The following is a 14540-nucleotide window of genomic DNA, read 5'->3' as shown; positions in this document are numbered from 1 at the left end:
CCAAGGCCCGGCTGGATCACCAGGGGACAGAGGACTTGGAGCAGTGCAGTGGGCATGCACGTCCGCGGATAACACTGGATCACCAGGGCTCCTCACTTGCATTGGGATCACCAGGGGACAGGGGACTTGGACAGATAGAAGCAGTAACTCTGGAACACCAGGGCTCTGAATTTTCAATTGGATCACCAGGGCTCCGCACTTGCATTTGGATCACCAGGGGACAGAGGACTTGGACAGATAGAAGCAGTAACTCTGGAACACCAGGGCTCTGAATTTTCAATTGGATCACCAGGGCTCCGCACTTGCATTTGGATCACCAGGGCTCCGAATTTTCATTTGGATCACCAGGGCTCCGTGATTTCATTTGGATCACCAGGGCTCCGTAATTTCATTTGGATCACCAGGGCTCCGAATTTTCATTTGGATCACCAGGGCTCCGTAATTTCATTTGGATCACCAGGGCTCCGTAATTTCATTTGGATCACCAGGGCTCCGCATTTTCATTTGGATCACCAGGGCTCTACAATTCTGGCCGGATGGATACTCCCTTGCTACTGACACAGGGGTGCTTAAGTCCGGGCCCAAAGGGTCGCCTGGTGCACGGGCTCCTGGTGCTCCTTAGGGGGGGTGGTGGTGGGTGAGTGTGGCCGGGTTGGGGAACCAGGAGGGCGGCATGAAGGAGGGGGAGATGAGTGGGTGAGTGTGGCCGAGGTGGGGAACCAGGAGGGCGGCGTGAGGGAGGGGGAGATGAGTGGGTGCTTGGGTGGGTGGGTGGCTGGGTGAGTGACTGAGTGTGAGGGACCAGGAGGCATGGGGGGTTGTGTGGTGTGGTGTGCTGCGGGGATGGGGTACCAGGAGGCCGGGGAACATTTTCAACACTTTGGGCTATTCTTTTTAAACACTTTAGCCTTTTTTTCCCTCTCCCACCCACAATCCCTCCTGCTGCGGGGATGGAGAACCAGGGGCCTGGGTGACATCCTCATGCGGGGATGGGGTACCAGGAGGCTGGGGAACATTTTCAACACTTTGGGGCATTTTTAAACACTTTGCTCTTTTTTTCCCCTCTCCCACCCACAATCCCTCCTCCTGCGGGGATGGAGAACCAGGGGCCTGGGTGACATCCTCATGCGGGGATGGGGTACCAGGAGGCCGGGGAACATTTTCAACACTTTGGGGCATTTTTAAACACTTTAGCCTTTTTTTCCCTCTCCCACCCACAATCCCTCCTCCTGCGGGGATGGAGAACCAGGGGCCTGGGTGACATCCTCATGCGGGGATGGGGTACCAGGAGGCCGGGGAACATTTTCAACACTTTGGGGCATTTTTAAACACTTTGCTCTTTTTCCCCCTCTCCCAACCAGGGGGCCTGGGGAGCCTCCTCCTGCGGGGATGGGGAACCAGGGGCCTGGGGAACATTTTCAACACTTTGGGGCATTTTTAAACACTTTGCTCTTTTTCCCCCTCTCCCAACCAGGGGGCCTGGGGAGCCTCCTCCTGCGGGGATGGGGAACCAGGGGCCTGGGGAACATTTTCAACACTTTGGGGCATTTTTAAACACTTTGCTCTTTTCCCCCCTCTCCCAACCAGGGGGCCTGGGGAGCCTCCTCCTGCGGGGATGGGGAACCAGGGGCCTGGGGAACATTTTCAACACTTTGGGGCATTTTTAAACACTTTGCTCTTTTTCCCCCTCTCCCAACCAGGGGGCCTGGGGAGCCTCCTCCTGCGGGGATGGGGAACCAGGGGCCTGGGGAACATTTTCAACACTTTGGGGCATTTTTAAACACTTTGGTCTTTTTCCCCCCTCTCCCAACCAGGGGGCCTGGGGAGCCTCCTCCTGCGGGGATGGGGAACCAGGGGCCTGGGGAACATTTTCAACACTTTGGGGCATTTTTAAACACTTTGCTCTTTTTCCCCCTCTCCCAACCAGGGGGCCTGGGGAGCCTCCTCCTGCGGGGATGGGGAACCAGGGGCCTGGGGAACATTTTCAACACTTTGGGGCATTTTTAAACACTTTGCTCTTTTCCCCCCTCTCCCAACCAGGGGGCCTGGGGAGCCTCCTCCTGCGGGGATGGGGAACCAGGGGCCTGGGGAACATTTTCAACACTTTGGGGCATTTTTAAACACTTTGCTCTTTTTCCCCCTCTCCCAACCAGGGGGCCTGGGGAGCCTCCTCCTGCGGGGATGGGGAACCAGGGGCCTGGGGAACATTTTCAACACTTTGGGGCATTTTTAAACACTTTGGTCTTTTTCCCCCCTCTCCCAACCAGGGGGCCTGGGGAGCCTCCTCCTGCGGGGATGGGGAACCAGGGGCCTGGGGAACATTTTCAACACTTTGGGGCATTTTTAAACACTTTGCTCTTTTTCCCCCTCTCCCAACCAGGGGGCCTGGGGAGCCTCCTCCTGCGGGGATGGGGAACCAGGGGCCTGGGGAACATTTTCAACACTTTGGGGCATTTTTAAACACTTTGCTCTTTTTCCCCCTCTCCCAACCAGGGGGCCTGGGGAGCCTCCTCCTGCGGGGATGGGGAACCAGGGGCCTGGGGAACATTTTCAACACTTTGGGGCATTTTTAAACACTTTGGTCTTTTTCCCCCTCTCCCAACCAGGGGGCCTGGGGAGCCTCCTCCCGCGGGCATGGAGAACCAGGGGGCCTGGGGAGCCTCCTCCTGCGGTGATGGAGAACCAGGGGCCTGGGGAGCCTCCTCCTGCGGGGATGGGGAACCAGGGGGCCTGGGGAGCCTCCTCCTGCGGGCATGGAGAACCAGGGGGCCTGGGGAGCCTCCTCCTGCGGGGATGGGGAACCAGGGGGCCTGGGGAGCCTCCTCCTGCGGGGATGGAGAACCAGGGGGCCTGGGGAGCCTCCTCCTGCGGTCATGGAGAACCAGGGGGCCTGGGGAGCCTCCTCCTGCGGGCATGGAGAACCAGGGGCCTGGGGAGCCTCCTCCTGCGGGGATGGAGAACCAGGGGGCCTGGGGAGCCTCCTCCTGCGGGCATGGAGAACCAGGGGGCCTGGGGAGCCTCCTCCTGCGGGCATGGAGAACCAGGGGGCCTGGGGAGCCTCCTCCTGCGGGCATGGAGAACCAGGGGGCCTGGGGAGCCTCCTCCTGCGGGGATGGGGAACCAGGGGCCTGGGGAGCCTCCTCCTGCGGGGATGGAGAACCAAGGGGCCTGGGGAGCCTCCTCCTGCGGGCATGGAGAACATGGGGGCCTGGGGAGCCTCCTCCTGCGGGCATGGAGAACCAGGGGCCTGGGGAGCCTCCTCCTGCGGGGATGGAGAACCAGGGGGCCTGGGGAGCCTCCTCCTGCGGGGATGGAGAACCAGGGGGCCTGGGGAGCCTCCTCCTGCGGGGATGGAGAACCAGGGGGCCTGGGGAGCCTCCTACTGCGGGGATGGAGAACCAGGGGCCTGGGGAGCCTCCTCCTGCGGGGATGGAGAACCAGGGGGCCTGGGGAGCCTCCTCCTGCGGGGATGGAGAACCAGGGGGCCTGGGGAGCCTCCTCCTGCGGGGATGGAGAACCAGGGGCCTGGGGAGCCTCCTCCTGCGGGCATGGAGAACCAGGGGGCCTGGGGAGCCTCCTCCTGCGGGGATGGGGAACCAGGGGGCCTGGGGAGCCTCCTCCTGCACCAGGGGGCCTGGGGAGCCTCCTCCTGCGGGGATGGGGAACCAGGGGGCCTGGGGAGCCTCCTCCTGCGGTGATGGGGAACCATGGGGCCTGGGGAGCCTCCTCCTGCGGGGATGGGGAACCAGGGGGCCTGGGGAGCCTCCTCCTGCGGGGATGGGGAACCAGGGGCCTGGGGAGCCTCCTCCTGCGGTGATGGGGAACCATGGGGCCTGGGGAGCCTCCTCCTGCGGGGATGGGGAACCAGGGGGCCTGGGGAGCCTCCTCCTGCGGGGATGGGGAACCAGGGGCCTGGGGAGCCTCCTCCTGCACCAGGGGGCCTGGGGAGCCTCCTCCTGCGGGGATGGGGAACCAGGGGGCCTGGGGAGCCTCCTCCTGCGGGGATGGGGAACCAGGGGCCTGGGGAACATTTTCAACACTTTGGGGCATTTCACAAGCGCTTCCCTCGCTTACGGCCACACCACCCTGAATGAGCCCGATCTCGTCTGATCTCGGAAGCCAAGCAGGGTCGGGCCCAGTTAGTACTTGGATGGGAGACCGCCTGGGAATACTGGGTGCTGTAAGCATTTTTTTTTGCCATTATTTGTGGGTAGAAAAGTGAGAAAAGTGACCTAAAATAGAACCGGGACTAGCAGGCAGTTCCCCCCACCAGGCGGCGGCATTTGGGGCATTATTTGTGGGTCAGAAAGTGAGAAAAGTGACCTAAAATAGAACCGGGACTAGGCGGCAGTTCCCCCCACCAGGCGGCGGCATTTGGGGCATTATTTGTGGGTAAGAAAGTGAGAAAAGTGACCTAAAATAGAACCGGGACTAGGCGGCAGTTCCCCCCACCAGGCGGCGGCATTTGGGGCATTATTTGTGGGTCAGAAAGTGAGAAAAGTGACCTAAAATAGAACCGGGACTAGGCGGCAGTTCCCCCCACCAGGCGGCGGCATTTGGGGCATTATTTGTGGGTCAGAAAGTGAGAAAAGTGACCTAAAATAGAACCGGGACTAGGCGGCAGTTCCCCCCACCAGGCGGCGGCATTTGGGGCATTATTTGTGGGTAAGAAAGTGAGAAAAGTGACCTAAAATAGAACCGGGACTAGGCGGCAGTTCCCCCCACCAGGCGGCGGCATTTGGGGCATTATTTGTGGGTAAGAAAGTGAGAAAAGTGACCTAAAATAGAACCGGGACTAGGCGGCAGTTCCCCCCACCAGGCGGCGGCATTTGGGGCATTATTTGTGGGTCAGAAAGTGAGAAAAGTGACCTAAAATAGAACCGGGACTAGGCGGCAGTTCCCCCCACCAGGCGGCGGCATTTGGGGCATTATTTGTGGGTCAGAAAGTGAGAAAAGTGACCTAAAATAGAACCGGGACTAGGCGGCAGTTCCCCCCACCAGGCGGCGGCATTTGGGGCATTATTTGTGGGTCAGAAAGTGAGAAAAGTGACCTAAAATAGAACCGGGACTAGGCGGCAGTTCCCCCCACCAGGCGGCGGCATTTGGGGCATTATTTGTGGGTCAGAAAGTGAGAAAAGTGACCTAAAATAGAACCGGGACTAGGCGGCAGTTCCCCCCACCAGGCGGCGGCATTTGGGGCATTATTTGTGGGTCAGAAAGTGAGAAAAGTGACCTAAAATAGAACCGGGACTAGGCGGCAGTTCCCCCCACCAGGCGGCGGCATTTGGGGCATTATTTGTGGGTAAGAAAGTGAGAAAAGTGACCTAAAATAGAACCGGGACTAGGCGGCAGTTCCCCCCACCAGGCGGCGGCATTTGGGGCATTATTTGTGGGTAAGAAAGTGAGAAAAGTGACCTAAAATAGAACCGGGACTAGGCGGCAGTTCCCCCCACCAGGCGGCGGCATTTGGGGCATTATTTGTGGGTCAGAAAGTGAGAAAAGTGACCTAAAATAGAACCGGGACTAGGCGGCAGTTCCCCCCACCAGGCGGCGGCATTTGGGGCATTATTTGTGGGTCAGAAAGTGAGAAAAGTGACCTAAAATAGAACCGGGACTAGGCGGCAGTTCCCCCCACCAGGCGGCGGCATTTGGGGCATTATTTGTGGGTCAGAAAGTGAGAAAAGTGACCTAAAATAGAACCGGGACTAGGCGGCAGTTCCCCCCACCAGGCGGCGGCATTTGGGGCATTATTTGTGGGTAAGAAAGTGAGAAAAGTGACCTAAAATAGAACCGGGACTAGGCGGCAGTTCCCCCCACCAGGCGGCGGCATTTGGGGCATTATTTGTGGGTCAGAAAGTGAGAAAAGTGACCTAAAATAGAACCGGGACTAGGCGGCAGTTCCCCCCACCAGGCGGCGGCATTTGGGGCATTATTTGTGGGTAAGAAAGTGAGAAAAGTGACCTAAAATAGAACCGGGACTAGGCGGCAGTTCCCCCCACCAGGCGGCGGCATTTGGGGCATTATTTGTGGGTAAGAAAGTGAGAAAAGTGACCTAAAATAGAACCGGGACTAGGCGGCAGTTCCCCCCACCAGGCGGCGGCATTTGGGGCATTATTTGTGGGTCAGAAAGTGAGAAAAGTGACCTAAAATAGAACCGGGACTAGGCGGCAGTTCCCCCCACCAGGCGGCGGCATTTGGGGCATTATTTGTGGGTCAGAAAGTGAGAAAAGTGACCTAAAATAGAACCGGGACTAGGCGGCAGTTCCCCCCACCAGGCGGCGGCATTTGGGGCATTATTTGTGGGTCAGAAAGTGAGAAAAGTGACCTAAAATAGAACCGGGACTAGGCGGCAGTTCCCCCCACCAGGCGGCGGCATTTGGGGCATTATTTGTGGGTAAGAAAGTGAGAAAAGTGACCTAAAATAGAACCGGGACTAGGCGGCAGTTCCCCCCACCAGGCGGCGGCATTTGGGGCATTATTTGTGGGTAAGAAAGTGAGAAAAGTGACCTAAAATAGAACCGGGACTAGGCGGCAGTTCCCCCCACCAGGCGGCGGCATTTGGGGCATTATTTGTGGGTCAGAAAGTGAGAAAAGTGACCTAAAATAGAACCGGGACTAGGCGGCAGTTCCCCCCACCAGGCGGCGGCATTTGGGGCATTATTTGTGGGTCAGAAAGTGAGAAAAGTGACCTAAAATAGAACCGGGACTAGGCGGCAGTTCCCCCCACCAGGCGGCGGCATTTGGGGCATTATTTGTGGGTCAGAAAGTGAGAAAAGTGACCTAAAATAGAACCGGGACTAGGCGGCAGTTCCCCCCACCAGGCGGCGGCATTTGGGGCATTATTTGTGGGTCAGAAAGTGAGAAAAGTGACCTAAAATAGAACCGGGACTAGGCGGCAGTTCCCCCCACCAGGCGGCGGCATTTGGGGCATTATTTGTGGGTCAGAAAGTGAGAAAAGTGACCTAAAATAGAACCGGGACTAGGCGGCAGTTCCCCCCACCAGGCGGCGGCATTTGGGGCATTATTTGTGGGTAAGAAAGTGAGAAAAGTGACCTAAAATAGAACCGGGACTAGGCGGCAGTTCCCCCCACCAGGCGGCGGCATTTGGGGCATTATTTGTGGGTAAGAAAGTGAGAAAAGTGACCTAAAATAGAACCGGGACTAGGCGGCAGTTCCCCCCACCAGGCGGCGGCATTTGGGGCATTATTTGTGGGTCAGAAAGTGAGAAAAGTGACCTAAAATAGAACCGGGACTAGGCGGCAGTTCCCCCCACCAGGCGGCGGCATTTGGGGCATTATTTGTGGGTCAGAAAGTGAGAAAAGTGACCTAAAATAGAACCGGGACTAGGCGGCAGTTCCCCCCACCAGGCGGCGGCATTTGGGGCATTATTTGTGGGTCAGAAAGTGAGAAAAGTGACCTAAAATAGAACCGGGACTAGGCGGCAGTTCCCCCCACCAGGCGGCGGCATTTGGGGCATTATTTGTGGGTAAGAAAGTGAGAAAAGTGACCTAAAATAGAACCGGGACTAGGCGGCAGTTCCCCCCACCAGGCGGCGGCATTTGGGGCATTATTTGTGGGTCAGAAAGTGAGAAAAGTGACCTAAAATAGAACCGGGACTAGGCGGCAGTTCCCCCACCAGATGGCGGCATTTGGGGACCCGTAGTGTGGGCAGAAAACTCACCAAAGTGACTTAAAATAGAACCGGTGCAGGCGGCATGTTCCCCCACCAGATGGCGGCATTTGGGGACCCGTAGTGTGGGTAGAAAACTCACCAAAGTGACTTAAAATAGAACCGGTGCAGGCGGCATGTTCCCCCACCAGATGGCGGCATTTGGGGACCCGTAGTGTGGGTAGAAAACTCACCAAAGTGACTTAAAATAGAACCGGTGCAGGCGGCATGTTCCCCCACCAGATGGCGGCATTTGGGGAGCCGTAGTGTGGGCAGAAAACTCACCAAAGTGACTTAAAATAGAACCGGTGCAGGCGGCATGTTCCCCCACCAGATGGCGGCATTTGGGGACCCGTAGTGTGGGCAGAAAACTCACCAAAGTGACTTAAAATAGAACCGGTGCAGGCGGCATGTTCCCCCACCAGATGGCGGCATTTGGGGACCCGTAGTGTGGGCAGAAAACTCACCAAAGTGACTTAAAATAGAACCGGTGCAGGCGGCATGTTCCCCCACCAGATGGCGGCATTTGGGGACCCGTAGTGTGGGCAGAAAACTCACCAAAGTGACTTAAAATAGAACCGGTGCAGGCGGCATGTTCCCCCACCAGATGGCGGCATTTGGGGACCTGCAGTGTGGGTAGAAAACTCACCAAAGTGTCCTAAAATAGAACCGGGACCAGGGGGCCTCTTCCCCCACCAGGTGGCGGGCTTGGGGGGCTTGGTTTCCGGGTAGAAAACTCACCAAAGTGTCCTAAAATAGAACCGGGACCAGGGGGCATGTTCCCCCACCAGGCGGCGGGCTTGGGGGGCTTGGTTTGCGGGTAGAAAACTCACCAAAGTGTCCTAAAATAGAACCAGGACCAGGGGGCATGTTCCCCCACCAGGCGGCGGGCTTGGGGGGCTTGGTTTGCGGGTAGAAAACTCACCAAAGTGTCCTAAAATAGAACCGGGACCAGGGGGCCTCTTCCCCCACCAGGCGGCGGGCTTGGGGGGCTTGGTTTGCGGGTAGAAAACTCACCAAAGTGACCTAAAATAGAACCGGGCTAGGCGGCATGTTCCCCCACCAGGCGGCGGGCTTGGGGGGCTTGGTTTGCGGGTAGAAAACTCACCAAAGTGTCCTAAAATAGAACCGGGACCAGGGGGCATGTTCCCCCACCAGGCGGCGGGCTTGGGGGGCTTGGTTTGCGGGTAGAAAACTCACCAAAGTGTCCTAAAATAGAACCGGGACCAGGGGGCATCTTCCCCCACCAGGCGGCGGGCTTGGGGGGCTTGGTTTGCGGGTAGAAAACTCACCAAAGTGTCCTAAAATAGAACCGGGACCAGGGGGCATGTTCCCCCACCAGGCGGCGGGCTTGGGGGGCTTGGTTTGCGGGTAGAAAACTCACCAAAGTGTCCTAAAATAGAACCAGGACCAGGGGGCATGTTCCCCCACCAGGCGGCGGGCTTGGGGGGCTTGGTTTGCGGGTAGAAAACTCACCAAAGTATCGGCAAAATAGAACCAGGGAAGGGGGGGATGTCGGTCACAAGGTGCCCGAGTCAGAGAACCAGGAAAACGGACATAAATCCAGAAAACCTCGGTGTCTGACTGCTCCTCAAAAAGTGGTCTTTTTGATGTCACGAGCGCAACCACCTAGAGGTTAATGGGGAGGGATGGTGTGAGCGCAAACGGATTTTTCCTAAGTGTGACTGCTCCTCAAAAAGTGGTCTTTTTGATGTCACGAGCGCAACCACCTAGAGGTTAATGGGGAGGGATGGTGTGAGCGCAAACGGATTTTTCCCAAGTGTGACTGCTCCTCAAAAAGTGGTCTTTTTGATGTCACGAGCGCAACCACCTAGAGGTTAATAGGGAGCGAGTACAACAGGGGAGGGAGTGAATGGGCTCGGACTGTGGCCGAGCCTGGTGCCTCAAAATCGGACAAGGTTGGACTGGAAGCCCGCTGAGAACTCTGGTTCTTTTGCCAGACGAAACGAATTTTTTCCGAGTGTGACTGCTCTGCAAAAAGTGGTCTTTTTGATGTCACGAGCGCAACCACCTAGAGGTTAATGGGGAGGGAGTGGAAAAAACGACAAAGTGTTGAGCTCCGGACCGGGATGGCGGGCGACTCGAGCGGTCATGCCCGACTTTGAGACACTTTGTCGCGGTCATGCGAGCGACCTCCACTGCTCCCCGGAGGTGCCCCGGACCGGGTTGGCGGGTGACTCGAGCGGTCGTGCCCGACTTTGAGACACTTTGTCGCGGTCATGCGGGCGTCCTCCGCCGGTCCCCGGAGGTGCCCCGGACCGGGTTGGCGGGTGACTCGAGCGGTCATGCCCGACTTTGAGACACTTTGTCGCGGTCATGCGGGCGTCCTCCGCCGGTCCCCGGAGGTGCCCCGGACCGGGTTGGCGGGTGACTCGAGCGGTCGTGCCCGACTTTGAGACACTTTGTCGCGGTCATGCGGGCGTCCTCCGCCGGTCCCCGGAGGTGCCCCGGACCGGGTTGGCGGGTGACTCGAGCGGTCGTGCCCGACTTTGAGACACTTTGTCGCGGTCATGCGGGCGTCCTCCGCCGGTCCCCGGAGGTGCCCCGGACCGGGTTGGCGGGTGACTCGAGCGGTCATGCCCGACTTTGAGACACTTTGTCGCGGTCATGCGGGCCTCCTCCGCCGGTCCCTGGAGGTGCCCCGGACCGGGTTGGCGGGTGACTCGAACGGTCATGCCCGACTTTGAGACACTTTGTCGCGGTCATGCGGGCGTCCTCCGCCGGTCCCTGGAGGTGCCCCGGACCGGGTTGGCGGGTGACTCGAGCGGTCGTGCCCGACTTTGAGACACTTTGTCGCGGTCATGCGAGCGACCTCCGCCGGTCCCCGGAGGTTCCCCGGACCGGGTTGGCGGGTGACTCGAACGGTCGTGCCCGACTTTGAGACACTTTGTCGCGGTCATGCGGGCGTCCTCCGCCGGTCCCTGGAGGTGCCCCGGACCGGGTTGGCGGGTGACTCGAGCGGTCGTGCCCGACTTTGAGACACTTTGTCGCGGTCATGCGGGCGTCCTCCGCCGGTCCCTGGAGGTGCCCCGGACCGGGTTGGCGGGTGACTCGAGCGGTCATGCCCGACTTTGAGACACTTTGTCGCGGTCATGCGGGCGTCCTCCGCCGGTCCCTGGAGGTGCCCCGGAAAGGGTTGGCGGGTGACTCGAGCGGTCATGCCCGACTTTGAGACACTTTGTCGCGGTCATGCGGGCGTCCTCCGCCGGTCCCTGGAGGTGCCCCGGACCGGGTTGGCGGGTGACTCGAGCGGTCGTGCCCGACTTTGAGACACTTTGTCGCGGTCATGCGGGCGTCCTCCGCCGGTCCCTGGAGGTGCCCCGGACCGGGTTGGCGGGTGACTCGAGCGGTCATGCCCGACTTTGAGACACTTTGCCGCGGTCATGCGGGCGACCTCCGCCGGTCCCTGGAGGTGCCCCGGACCGGGTTGGCGGGTGACTCGAGCGGTCGTGCCCGACTTTGAGACACTTTGCCGCGGTCATGCGGGCGACCTCCGCCGGTCCCTGGATGGCGGGCTCCAGTGAGGTCGGCGGGGGAAGGCTCGGGCTGAGGCCGACTTCGGTGCCTCAAAGTCGGACAAGGTTGGATTGGAAGTCCGCTGTGTTGAGGACCAGTGGCATTCGGCGGTGGAACGCTCAGAACTTGGCCGACATCGGTGCCTCAACGTCGGACAAGGTTGGAGTGGATGACCGCTGATAACTCTGGTTCTTTTGCCAGACGAAAGAAATTTTTCCCGAGTGTGACTGCTCTGAAAAAAGTGGTCTTTTTGATGTCACGAGCGCAACCACCTAGAGGTTAATAGGGAGGCACCATAACAGGAGAGGGAGTGAAAAGGCTCGGAGGGTGGCCGAGCCTGGTGCCTCAAAATCGGACAAGGTTGGAGTGGATGACCGCTGAAAACTCTGGTTCTTTTGCCAGACGAAAGAAATTTTTCCCGAGTGTGACTGCTCTGAAAAAAGTGGTCTTTTTGATGTCACGAGCGCAACCACCTAGAGGTTAATAGGGAGGCACCATAACAGGAGAGGGAGTGAAAAGGCTCGGACGGTGGCCGAGCCTGGTGCCTCAAAATCGGACAAGGTTGGAGTGGATGACCGCTGAAAACTCTGGTTCTTTTGCCAGACGAAAGAAATTTTTCCCGAGTGTGACTGCTCTGAAAAAAGTGGTCTTTTTGATGTCACGAGCGCAACCACCTAGAGGTTAATAGGGAGGCACCATAACAGGAGAGGGAGTGAAAAGGCTCGGAGGGTGGCCGAGCCTGGTGCCTCAAAATCGGACAAGGTTGGAGTGGATGACCGCTGAAAACTCTGGTTCTTTTGCCAGACGAAATAAATTTTTCCCGAGTGTGACTGCTCTGCAAAAAGTGGTCTTTTTGATGTCACGAGCGCAACCACCTAGAGGTTAATAGGGAGGCACCATAACAGGAGAGGGAGTGAAAAGGCTCGGAGGGTGGCCGAGCCTGGTGCCTCAAAATCGGACAAGGTTGGAGTGGATGACCGCTGAAAACTCTGGTTCTTTTGCCAGACGAAATAAATTTTTTCCGAGTGTGACTGCTCCTCAAAAAGTGGTCTTTTTGATGTCACGAGCGCAACCACCTAGAGGTTAATAGGGAGGCACCATAACAGGAGAGGGAGTGAAAAGGCTCGGAGGGTGGCCGAGCCTGGTGCCTCAAAGTCGGACAAGGTTGGAGTGGATGACCGCTGAAAACTCTGGTTCTTTTGCCAGACGAAAGAAATTTTTTCCGAGTGTGACTGCTCTGCAAAAAGTGGTCTTTTTGATGTCACGAGCGCAACCACCTAGAGGTTAATAGGGAGGCACCATAACAGGAGAGGGAGTGAAAAGGCTCGGAGGGTGGCCGAGCCTGGTGCCTCAAAATCGGACAAGGTTGGAGTGGATGACCGCTGAAAACTCTGGTTCTTTTGCCTGACGAAAGAAATTTTTTCCGAGTGTGACTGCTCTGCAAAAAGTGGTCTTTTTGATGTCACGAGCGCAACCACCTAGAGGTTAATAGGGAGGCACCATAACAGGAGAGGGAGTGAAAAGGCTCGGAGGGTGGCCGAGCCTGGTGCCTCAAAATCGGACAAGGTTGGAGTGGATGACCGCTGAAAACTCTGGTTCTTTTGCCAGACGAAATACATTTTTTCCGAGTGTGACTGCTCTGCAAAAAGTGGTCTTTTTGATGTCACGAGCGCAACCACCTAGAGGTTAATAGGGAGGCACCATAACAGGAGAGGGAGTGAAAAGGCTCGGAGGGTGGCCGAGCCTGGTGCCTCAAAGTCGGACAAGGTTGGAGTGGATGACCGCTGAGAACTCTGGTTCTTTTGCCTGACGAAAGAAATTTTTTCCGAGTGTGACTGCTCTGCAAAAAGTGGTCTTTTTGATGTCACGAGCGCAACCACCTAGAGGTTAATAGGGAGGCACCATAACAGGAGAGGGAGTGAAAAGGCTCGGAGGGTGGCCGAGCCTGGTGCCTCAAAGTCGGACAAGGTTGGAGTGGATGGCCGCGGAGAACTCTGGTTCTTTTGCCTGACGAAAGAAATTTTTTCCGAGTGTGACTGCTCTGCAAAAAGTGGTCTTTTTGATGTCACGAGCGCAACCACCTAGAGGTTAATAGGGAGGCACCATAACAGGAGAGGGAAGGAAAAGGCTCGGAGGGTGGCCGAGCCTGGTGCCTCAAAGTCGGACAAGGTTGGAGTGGATGGCCGCGGAGAACTCTGGTTCTTTTGCCTGACGAAAGAAATTTTTTCCGAGTGTGACTGCTCCTCAAAAAGTGGTCTTTTTGATGTCACGAGCGCAACCACCTAGAGGTTAATAGGGAGGCACCATAACAGGAGAGGGAGTGAAAAGGCTCGGAGGGTGGCCGAGCCTGGTGCCTCAAAGTCGGACAAGGTTGGAGTGGATGGCCGCGGAGAACTCTGGTTCTTTTGCCTGACGAAAGAAATTTTTTCCGAGTGTGACTGCTCCTCAAAAAGTGGTCTTTTTGATGTCACGAGCGCAACCACCTAGAGGTTAATAGGGAGGCACCATAACAGGAGAGGGAGCGAAAAGGCTCGGAGGGTGGCCGAGCCTGGTGCCTCAAAGTCGGACAAGGTTGGAGTGGATGGCCGCGGAGAACTCTGGTTCTTTTGCCTGACGAAAGAAATTTTTTCCGAGTGTGACTGCTCCTCAAAAAGTGGTCTTTTTGATGTCACGAGCGCAACCACCTAGAGGTTAATAGGGAGGCACCATAACAGGAGAGGGAAGGAAAAGGCTCGGAGGGTGGCCGAGCCTGGTGCCTCAAAGTCGGACAAGGTTGGAGTGGATGGCCGCGGAGAACTCTGGTTCTTTTGCCTGACGAAAGAAATTTTTTCCGAGTGTGACTGCTCCTCAAAAAGTGGTCTTTTTGATGTCACGAGCGCAACCACCTAGAGGTTAATAGGGAGGCACCATAACAGGAGAGGGAAGGAAAAGGCTCGGAGGGTGGCCGAGCCTGGTGCCTCAAAGTCGGACAAGGTTGGAGTGGATGGCCGCGGAGAACTCTGGTTCTTTTGCCTGACGAAAGAAATTTTTTCCGAGTGTGACTGCTCTTCAAAAAGTGGTCTTTTTGATGTCACGAGCGCAACCACCTAGAGGTTAATAGGAGCGAAGGATACTTGGACAGAGTATCGAGCTCCAGCGCAGGCGGCGGGGAAAGAGCTCAGGCTCAAGCCGACCTTCGCGCGTCATGGACGCACTGTGATACCACCTACACCGATGACCGATCTGCCAACGTGACCCGCCATCGGAGGGCCCCCACCCATTGCGGGCGGACGGTTCCTCCGGACTTAGCGGGTCCGATCAAGCGTTGTGGCTTGCCACCTCTGCCGAAACCTCC

General features: G+C 57.5%; 1 non-coding gene across 1 annotated transcript; it reads left to right on the top strand.

Annotated features, from left to right (window-relative positions):
* Positions 1 to 4068: 4068 nt before the first annotated feature.
* LOC148058272 (5S ribosomal RNA) lies at positions 4069 to 4187 on the top strand. Its single transcript, XR_015710027.1, has one exon. It is a non-coding gene; the product is annotated as a 5S ribosomal RNA (ribosomal RNA).
* Positions 4188 to 14540: the final 10353 nt, after the last annotated feature.

The sequence above is a fragment of the Callionymus lyra genome, unplaced genomic scaffold (genome assembly GCF_982586985.1).
Source record: "Callionymus lyra unplaced genomic scaffold, fCalLyr1.hap1.1 HAP1_SCAFFOLD_126, whole genome shotgun sequence".
Classification (NCBI taxonomy): domain Eukaryota; kingdom Metazoa; phylum Chordata; class Actinopteri; order Syngnathiformes; family Callionymidae; genus Callionymus; species Callionymus lyra.
Note: the sequence above shows the minus strand (reverse complement) of the source record. Positions and strands in the feature narration are given on the sequence as shown.